Genomic DNA, 7,365 nt, shown 5'->3' with positions numbered 1-7,365 from the left:
GAATCCACATTCATCGTCAAAGTCTTAAGCTGAGCAGCTATAGCAGTAGCTGCATCCACCTCCAGAATTCCTGCTACCTTGCCCTGAGGTAGTCTCTGAGAAGGATTTTGGTATTCATTAGCAGCCATCAGTTTAATCAATTCATTAGCTTCATCTTAGCTTTTAGCGCACAAGGCTCCTCCTGATGCTGCATCAAGCATGAGTCTAGAAGTAGCACCCAAACCATTATAGAAACAGTTAATGATCATCTAGTCAGGCATCCCATGGTAAGGACACTTCCTAAGCATCTCCTTATATCGCTCCCAAGATTCACACAAAGACTCTCCAGACTGCTGCGTAAATTGAGTAAGAGCATTCCTGATTACAACTATCTTTGACATAGGAAAGAACTTTGTAAGAAACTTTTGAGCTAGATCTTCCCATTTAGTGATAGAGCCTGGTGGTAGAGAATGTAACTGTAACACCCCCAGATCCGGGGTCGGGGATCCGGGTCGTCACGGTCTTTCTTTCCACAATATCACTTCACTTAATTAATAATAATAACCTTATGCTGTGACCCCACACTAACACACACCACAACCCGTTATAGTCTCAGAGATGAAATTGAAATAAGTACAAGTCTTTGAATCCACCATTTAAAAGTTATTACAACCCAAAATGATTACTTGATAAATTTACAGTTAATTGCCATTATCTGCCACAAGTTATAATTATACATAATTTGATTCTCAAAAGTAGATGGTCTGAACTACAATAGATCTACCTCTGCAGCTATAGCAGCTACAACATCATCGGGAAGACGCGGGACGCTTCCCACGCGCTTGCGCTGGGTCTGCTGGAGTCTGGCCATCTCTCCTAACTGTTGTTGTGTGATGAAGAAATAAAGCAAGAGTGAGCCTTACAGCTCGCAAGATAATACATAGTGATAACAATAATATAAGTATCTAAATGGATACTTACTAGAATCTTTATCATGTGTAAGATAATTACTTACTAGATATAAGTAAAAACAAGGAATGAAGTTACCAATACTTCACTACACTTATATCATTTATAAAGCTACTTGAACTACCACCGTTCAAAGTATTATAAGTTTTTAAAAAAGACATCCCATAGATGAGACCACAAGTTAAGACTTGAATAGATTCAATCTTTGAAATATTATTGAATGAAATAAAGTTACGAGATACTTTATTTAGTCCCGATATATATATATATATATCCACATATATATCTCTTAAACATTTCTTGGAACCTCTGTTATGTAAAGTATGAACAGAGTTTGAAACATCCAATGAATTTTGGAAAGGAAAAGAATTTTGGCATAAACCAGATATCTTGCTGATCAGGCAAAGATACCAATAAGTAACCTTTTCTACTAGTAGATGGATGAATCCCCCACCGGTCATCACCCTGGCCACATAAGGACCTTGTGCTGGACCGCCACCCGGCCTCTTACGCGTTGATGGACTGCCACCCAGCCACTTACACTTTGATAGACCGTACCCCGGCCTGTCGCTTATGCCGACTCAATTAGATGGGCTTACTTCCCGAACATTGGGCAAGTAATCAATTCATTTATCAAAACAGCAACCTTGTTGCGAATATAAAATACACCATAGAGCCGGATCCCTCAGGTTTTGAGCGAGTATTTAAATCCCCTTAAAAGGAAGATCTTAAATATAAAAATGAGTTTTGGGATCCGCTCTAACTTTTAAAAATCATTTTGAAGACTCGAAAACACTTTAAAGAGTGTTTGGAGTAAAACTGATTTAATGAAATAAATCAGTCCCGATATATTAGAAAATATCTGAATATTATTATTTAAATAATATTCCCACAAAGAATTATCTTTATAAAAATAATTGAAGTAGAAGTTTTGAAACTTATACTTGAAATGAATATTAAATAACCAAAGATATACTTATACGAAAGTACTATCTTTATTTGAATAATCAAAAATAAGTTTGATTATCGACATCTTATTCTTTAATAAAATAAAGAAAATATCTTAGCAAATAATCGGAGTCATAGATCCTCAAATGAATATTCAAATAATATTCATTAAATAATATAAACTGAGTCATAAGCCCTCAAATGAATACTCAAATGATATTCAAATAATAAAATAAACTGAGTCATAAGCCCTCGAATTAATATTCAAATAATAAAATAAAATGAGTCATAAGCCCTCGAATGAATATTCAAATAATATTCAAATAATAAAATAAACTGAGTCATAAGCCCTCGAATGAATATTCGAAATAATATTCGATTAATAAAATAAAAGGAGTCATAAGTCCTCGGATGAATATTCAAGTAATATTCAATTAAGTAAAATAAAGGTATCGAATAAACCTTATTCGATCAATAGTTTTGAAAACCATATCCATATATATATAAATATATATATATATATATATAATATACTCGGGAACATCGACTCCCGGTTTAGAAATATATTCACCTTTGGGTCCCCTATACTAAGGGTATACGCAACTACTGCTTATTTCTAGCATAGGTATTATGCAACTATAAGCATTGAAATCAACAGATAGATAACCAGATTATGAAACAGACATGCATATATACCATATCAGCATGCTCCAATATATCGCAAAAATTGCTAATAACAATCATGCACTTATCACAAGATAATGCATATACATATATTTCCATCACAACAACAGTATAACGGGTAGAAAACTTGCCTGAGCGACTTGGGGTGATAAAAGGCTCGGGATGAGTCTGGTAACCTATAAACAACAAGTAAGTTGGAATTAAACCAAAATCACTTGTAAATCTATACTTTAACTAACTTAGACTCTAACGCTTGTTTTGCGCTCACTGATTCGCTTAAGTCACTCGGGTACCCTCGGCTCCACCATTTTTAATAATTTAACCTTTACGAGTTTTAAAGCGATTCCTTCGCGAGTGTCTTACCAACTTCCTAACACACTTACCATAAATGTTTCATACATTAATTAACCCTTTTTGGTCTTTAACCTATGTTTCAAAGTAAGGCGAGGGGAAAAGTTTCGTTCACGAAACGCCGTTACTTGAAACGGTCGTTTCTCCTAAACCGTGCATCGGAATCGAACGAACTACATATCAAAACGAAGCTTGTAACATGAGCTATCTAAACATGGCAGTGGTAATAATCTAGCAGGGGGTTCTCGGGTCCTAGTGCTATGCACAAAAACAGTCCAAAGAAAATCGGACGTTATGACGGCTATGTTTACGCGATTTCCCAATTTTAAACCATTCAAAACCAACCCAAATCAACCTCAAATCCAACGTACAACCAACATCCATCCTTATCACATCATAACAACCCCAACCAATTCAATTTAATCATTCATACTTATGCCTAAGCTTAACTTTAATCATACTTAAGTTCTTTTAATCAAAACCTCAACATTTACCATTCCATTTCACTACCATTTCAAATCCCAAACTCTAATCACAACAACAAGCTACAATATCATCCTACTAATCAAAATCATCTTATAATACATAGGAATCTAGGGTTTGGAGATGGTATACCTTCCTTGAAGTGGTGGGAGGAGCTAGGAAGCCTTAAGAAGCTTTGAGAAGTCTTAGGAATGCTTGGATCTTCAAGGAAAACAAGAAAAACTTCAAGTTAAAAACTTGAAAACACTATTCATAGTCTTCTTCTTTGATTAAATGAAGAAGATGGAGAAGGAATTGATGACTTAAACTCATGATATAGCCCTAACTAAGCATGAAGATGATTAGGGAATTAACTCACCAATTTAGGAAGCTTGGATCTTTGATTTTGAATTTCTTGCTCTTTTGAATAGTAAAAAGCCGAGAGCTTCTTCAAGAACAAGCCTTGGTTCTTTTTGATTTTTGATGAAGAATGAATTTACTTGGCTTGGTTGCTTTGTTTTTGTGTTTGATTTAGTCAATTACCTTGTTGCCCTTGAATTTGTGTGGTTCTCATTCAACCACACATCCTTCCTTCCCATGTCATGCTTCTGTCATCCTCATGATGTCATCCTCCCCTCCTTGTCCTCTTTCTATTGGTTGGATGACATCATCCCCACTAATCCCCTTGATTAACTTCCTAATCGTTTGCCTAATGACCGCTGATATGTTATACGGTTCGCTTAACTTTCGTTCTCGTTTATCATTTGAGGGATCATACCCGGGATCTTATTACTTAGGTTCCCTTAACCTTTCTCAATATATTGTATTCCTTTTATGATCCTCTCTTATAATCCTTTAATTTAAATCCTTTTTATCCTGTTACCTTATACTCAATTCTTTCCGTATCTATTGGATTTCCGGGAAAAATCAAAGTGTTCGGAATTGGATTCTGACGATCTTTACATACACTTATATACCACATAGAGTACTAATAATATCCCAGAAGATCAATGACAGAACCCCTACATAGTGTGGCGTGAAAAGTTTTCTCATTCAGCTAAAACACTATTCACAAGGGTTACAAAAAGTTGAAAAGTTTGGGGGTTATTACAGTCTCCCCTCCTTAAAAGGATTCCGTCCCGGAATCAAACAGAAAACAAATGGGGGTACTTTTCTAGCATTGTGCTCTCTAGTTCCCAAGTTGATTCTTCCACATTATGATTCTGCCATAGTACTCTGACTAGCTTGATCACTTTGTTCCGAAGCACCTGCTCCTTCTTATCTATAATCCTTACTGGCTTCTCCACGTAAGTTAGATCTGGCTGCATATCCACCTGCTCGTACTCCACTATGTGCCTGGCATCCCGATGATACTTCCTTAGCATTGACACATGGAACACATTATGAACTTGTTGCAAATTAGGGGGTAGGGCTAGCTCGTAAGCTAACTTTCCAATCCGTCTTAATATCTCAAAAGGTCCAATATATCTTGGGCTTAGTTTTCCTTTCTTTCCGAACCTCATTAATCCCTTCCAAGGGGATACTTTCAACAGTACTAAGTCCCCTACTTCATATTCCTTGTCCTTTCGGGCTAGGTCTGCATATTTCTTCTATCTGTCTTGGGCTGCTACAAGTCGCCCTCTGATAAGATCCACTATATCTTTGGTCCTTTGGACCACTTCGGGTCCGAGCATCTTCCGCTCTCCTACTTCATCCCAGTATAAGGGAGATCGACACCTTCTTCCGTACAGGGCCTCATAAGGCGGCATTCCGATGCTAGCATGAAAGCTATTGTTATAAGAAAACTCGATCAACGGCAAGTGATCATCCCAACTTCCTTTAAGGTCTATTGCACAGACTCTCAACATATCCTCTAGTGTCTGGATGGTCCTTTCACTCTGTCCATCCGTCTGGGGATGGTACGCGGTACTCATATTTAACTTGGTCCCCGCACACTCCTGAAAGCTCCTCCAAAATCTGGAGTTGAACCTGGGGTCTCGGTCTGAGACAATGGACGCTGGGACTCCATGTCGCGTCACTATTTCCTTAAGGTAAATGTCCACCAGTCTATCGACTGTGTATCTCTCATTGATAGGAATGAAATGAGCTGACTTTGTCATTCGGTCTATAATTACCCAAATGGCGTCGTGATTGGCTTTCGTCCTTGGGAAGCCTACAACAAAATCCATCGTTATCTGTTCCCATTTCCATTCGGGAATCTCCAGGGGTCGCAAAAGTCCACTGGGTCTCTGGTGCTCTGCCTTTACTCTTTGGCAAGTCAAACACTTGTTTACCCATTCTGCTACGTCCCTCTTCATGTTGGGACACCAGTAATATTCCTTCAAATCCCTATACATCTTGGTACTTCCCGGGTGAATGGAATACCTTGAACTATGGCTTTCATCCAAAATCTCATCTTTAAGTTCTTGAACATTCGGAACCCAAATTCGGTAGGAGTACCTCATTATCCTTTTATCATCTTTCTCGGTATGGATCTCCTCTCCAGTCATTGACTCTCTGCCTTCATTCATTATTTTCTCCTGGCACAATCTGATCTTTTCCAATAACTCTGGCTGCATTGAGATCTCAAAAAGCTTTTCAGTTCCGGTTCCGGTTACCTTTACTTCTATTTCCATTCTCTCAAAATCCCTTATCAACTCTTCCGAAGTCGTTATCATTCTGAGTCTTTCCTTTCTACTAAGGGCATCAGCCACCACATTGGCTTTCCCTGGATGATAGAGAATCTCACAATCATAGTCCTTGATTAGTTCTAACCATCTCCTCTGGCGCATGTTGAGCTCTTTCTGCGTAAATATGTACTTGAGGCTCTTATGGTCTGTGAAAATCTCGCACTTCTCTCCATACAAGTAGTGCCTCCAAATTTTTAGGGCAAATACTATTGCCGCGAGCTCAAGGTCATGAGTAGGATATCTAACCTCGTATTCCTTCAGTTGTCTCGACGCATACGCAATCACTTTACCGTGCTGCATAAGCACCCACCCTAGTCCTTTGTGCGACGCGTCACTATATATCACAAAATCTCCTTCTCCGTCCGGCAATGCCAATACCGGAGCCGTTATCAACCTTTTCTTTAATTCCTGAAAACTGTTCTCGCATTTCTCCGTCCATTCAAACTTCTCTGTCTTACGAGTAAGTCGTGTCAAAGGGGCTGCGATCTTCGCAAAGTCCTGTACAAATCTACGATAGTAGCCGTCCAATCCTATGAAACTCCTTACCTCTGTGGGTGTGGTTGGCCTTTCCCAATTTGAGACCGCCTCTATCTTGGAGGGGTCGACCAATACTCCTTCTTTATTGATCACATGTCCTAAAAACTGTACTTCATTCCGCCAGAATTCACACTTCGAGAATTTGGCATATAACTGTTCCTCTCTGAGTATTCCTAGAGCTATCCTCAAATGCTCTGCATGTTCTGCCTCAGTCCTTGAGTAGATCAAAATATCATCGATAAAAACTATCACACACTTGTCCAAGTACTTCTTAAATACTCTATTCATTAAATCCATGAAAGCCGCTGGGGCGTTGGTTAATCCAAAGGACATTACCAAGAACTCATAATGCCCATACCTGGTACGGAACGCTGTCTTGGAAATATCTTCGGGTTTAATCTTTAGTTGGTGATATCCAGTTCTCAGGTCGATCTTGGAAAAATAAACAGCATCCTTTAGCTGGTCGAACAGATCGTCTATTCTAGGTAATGGGTACCTGTTCTTTATGGTTAGCTTGTTCAACTCTCGATAGTCGATGCACAACCTCATGCTCCCATCTTTCTTCTTAACAAATAAAACTGGTGCTCCCCATGGAGACACACTGGGTCTTATCATACCCTTATCCAAGAGTTCCTGCAATTGGATAGCTAACTCCTTTATTTCTAACGGGGCTAACCGGTAAGGTGCTTTTGAAACTGGCGCCGTCCCTGGGGCCAACTCAATAGCAAATTCAATCACTCTATCG

General features: G+C 38.7%; 1 non-coding gene across 1 annotated transcript; it reads left to right on the top strand.

Annotated features, from left to right (window-relative positions):
- The first annotated feature begins 258 nt into the window (after positions 1-258).
- LOC141676387 (small nucleolar RNA R71) lies at positions 259-365 on the top strand. Its single transcript, XR_012556980.1, has one exon. It is a non-coding gene; the product is annotated as a small nucleolar RNA R71 (small nucleolar RNA).
- The last annotated feature ends 7,000 nt before the right edge of the window (positions 366-7,365 follow it).

This window comes from Apium graveolens, chromosome 7 (genome assembly GCF_009905375.1).
Source record: "Apium graveolens cultivar Ventura chromosome 7, ASM990537v1, whole genome shotgun sequence".
In the NCBI taxonomy this organism is placed as follows: domain Eukaryota; kingdom Viridiplantae; phylum Streptophyta; class Magnoliopsida; order Apiales; family Apiaceae; genus Apium; species Apium graveolens.
This window is presented reverse-complemented; position numbering and strand designations above follow the sequence as displayed.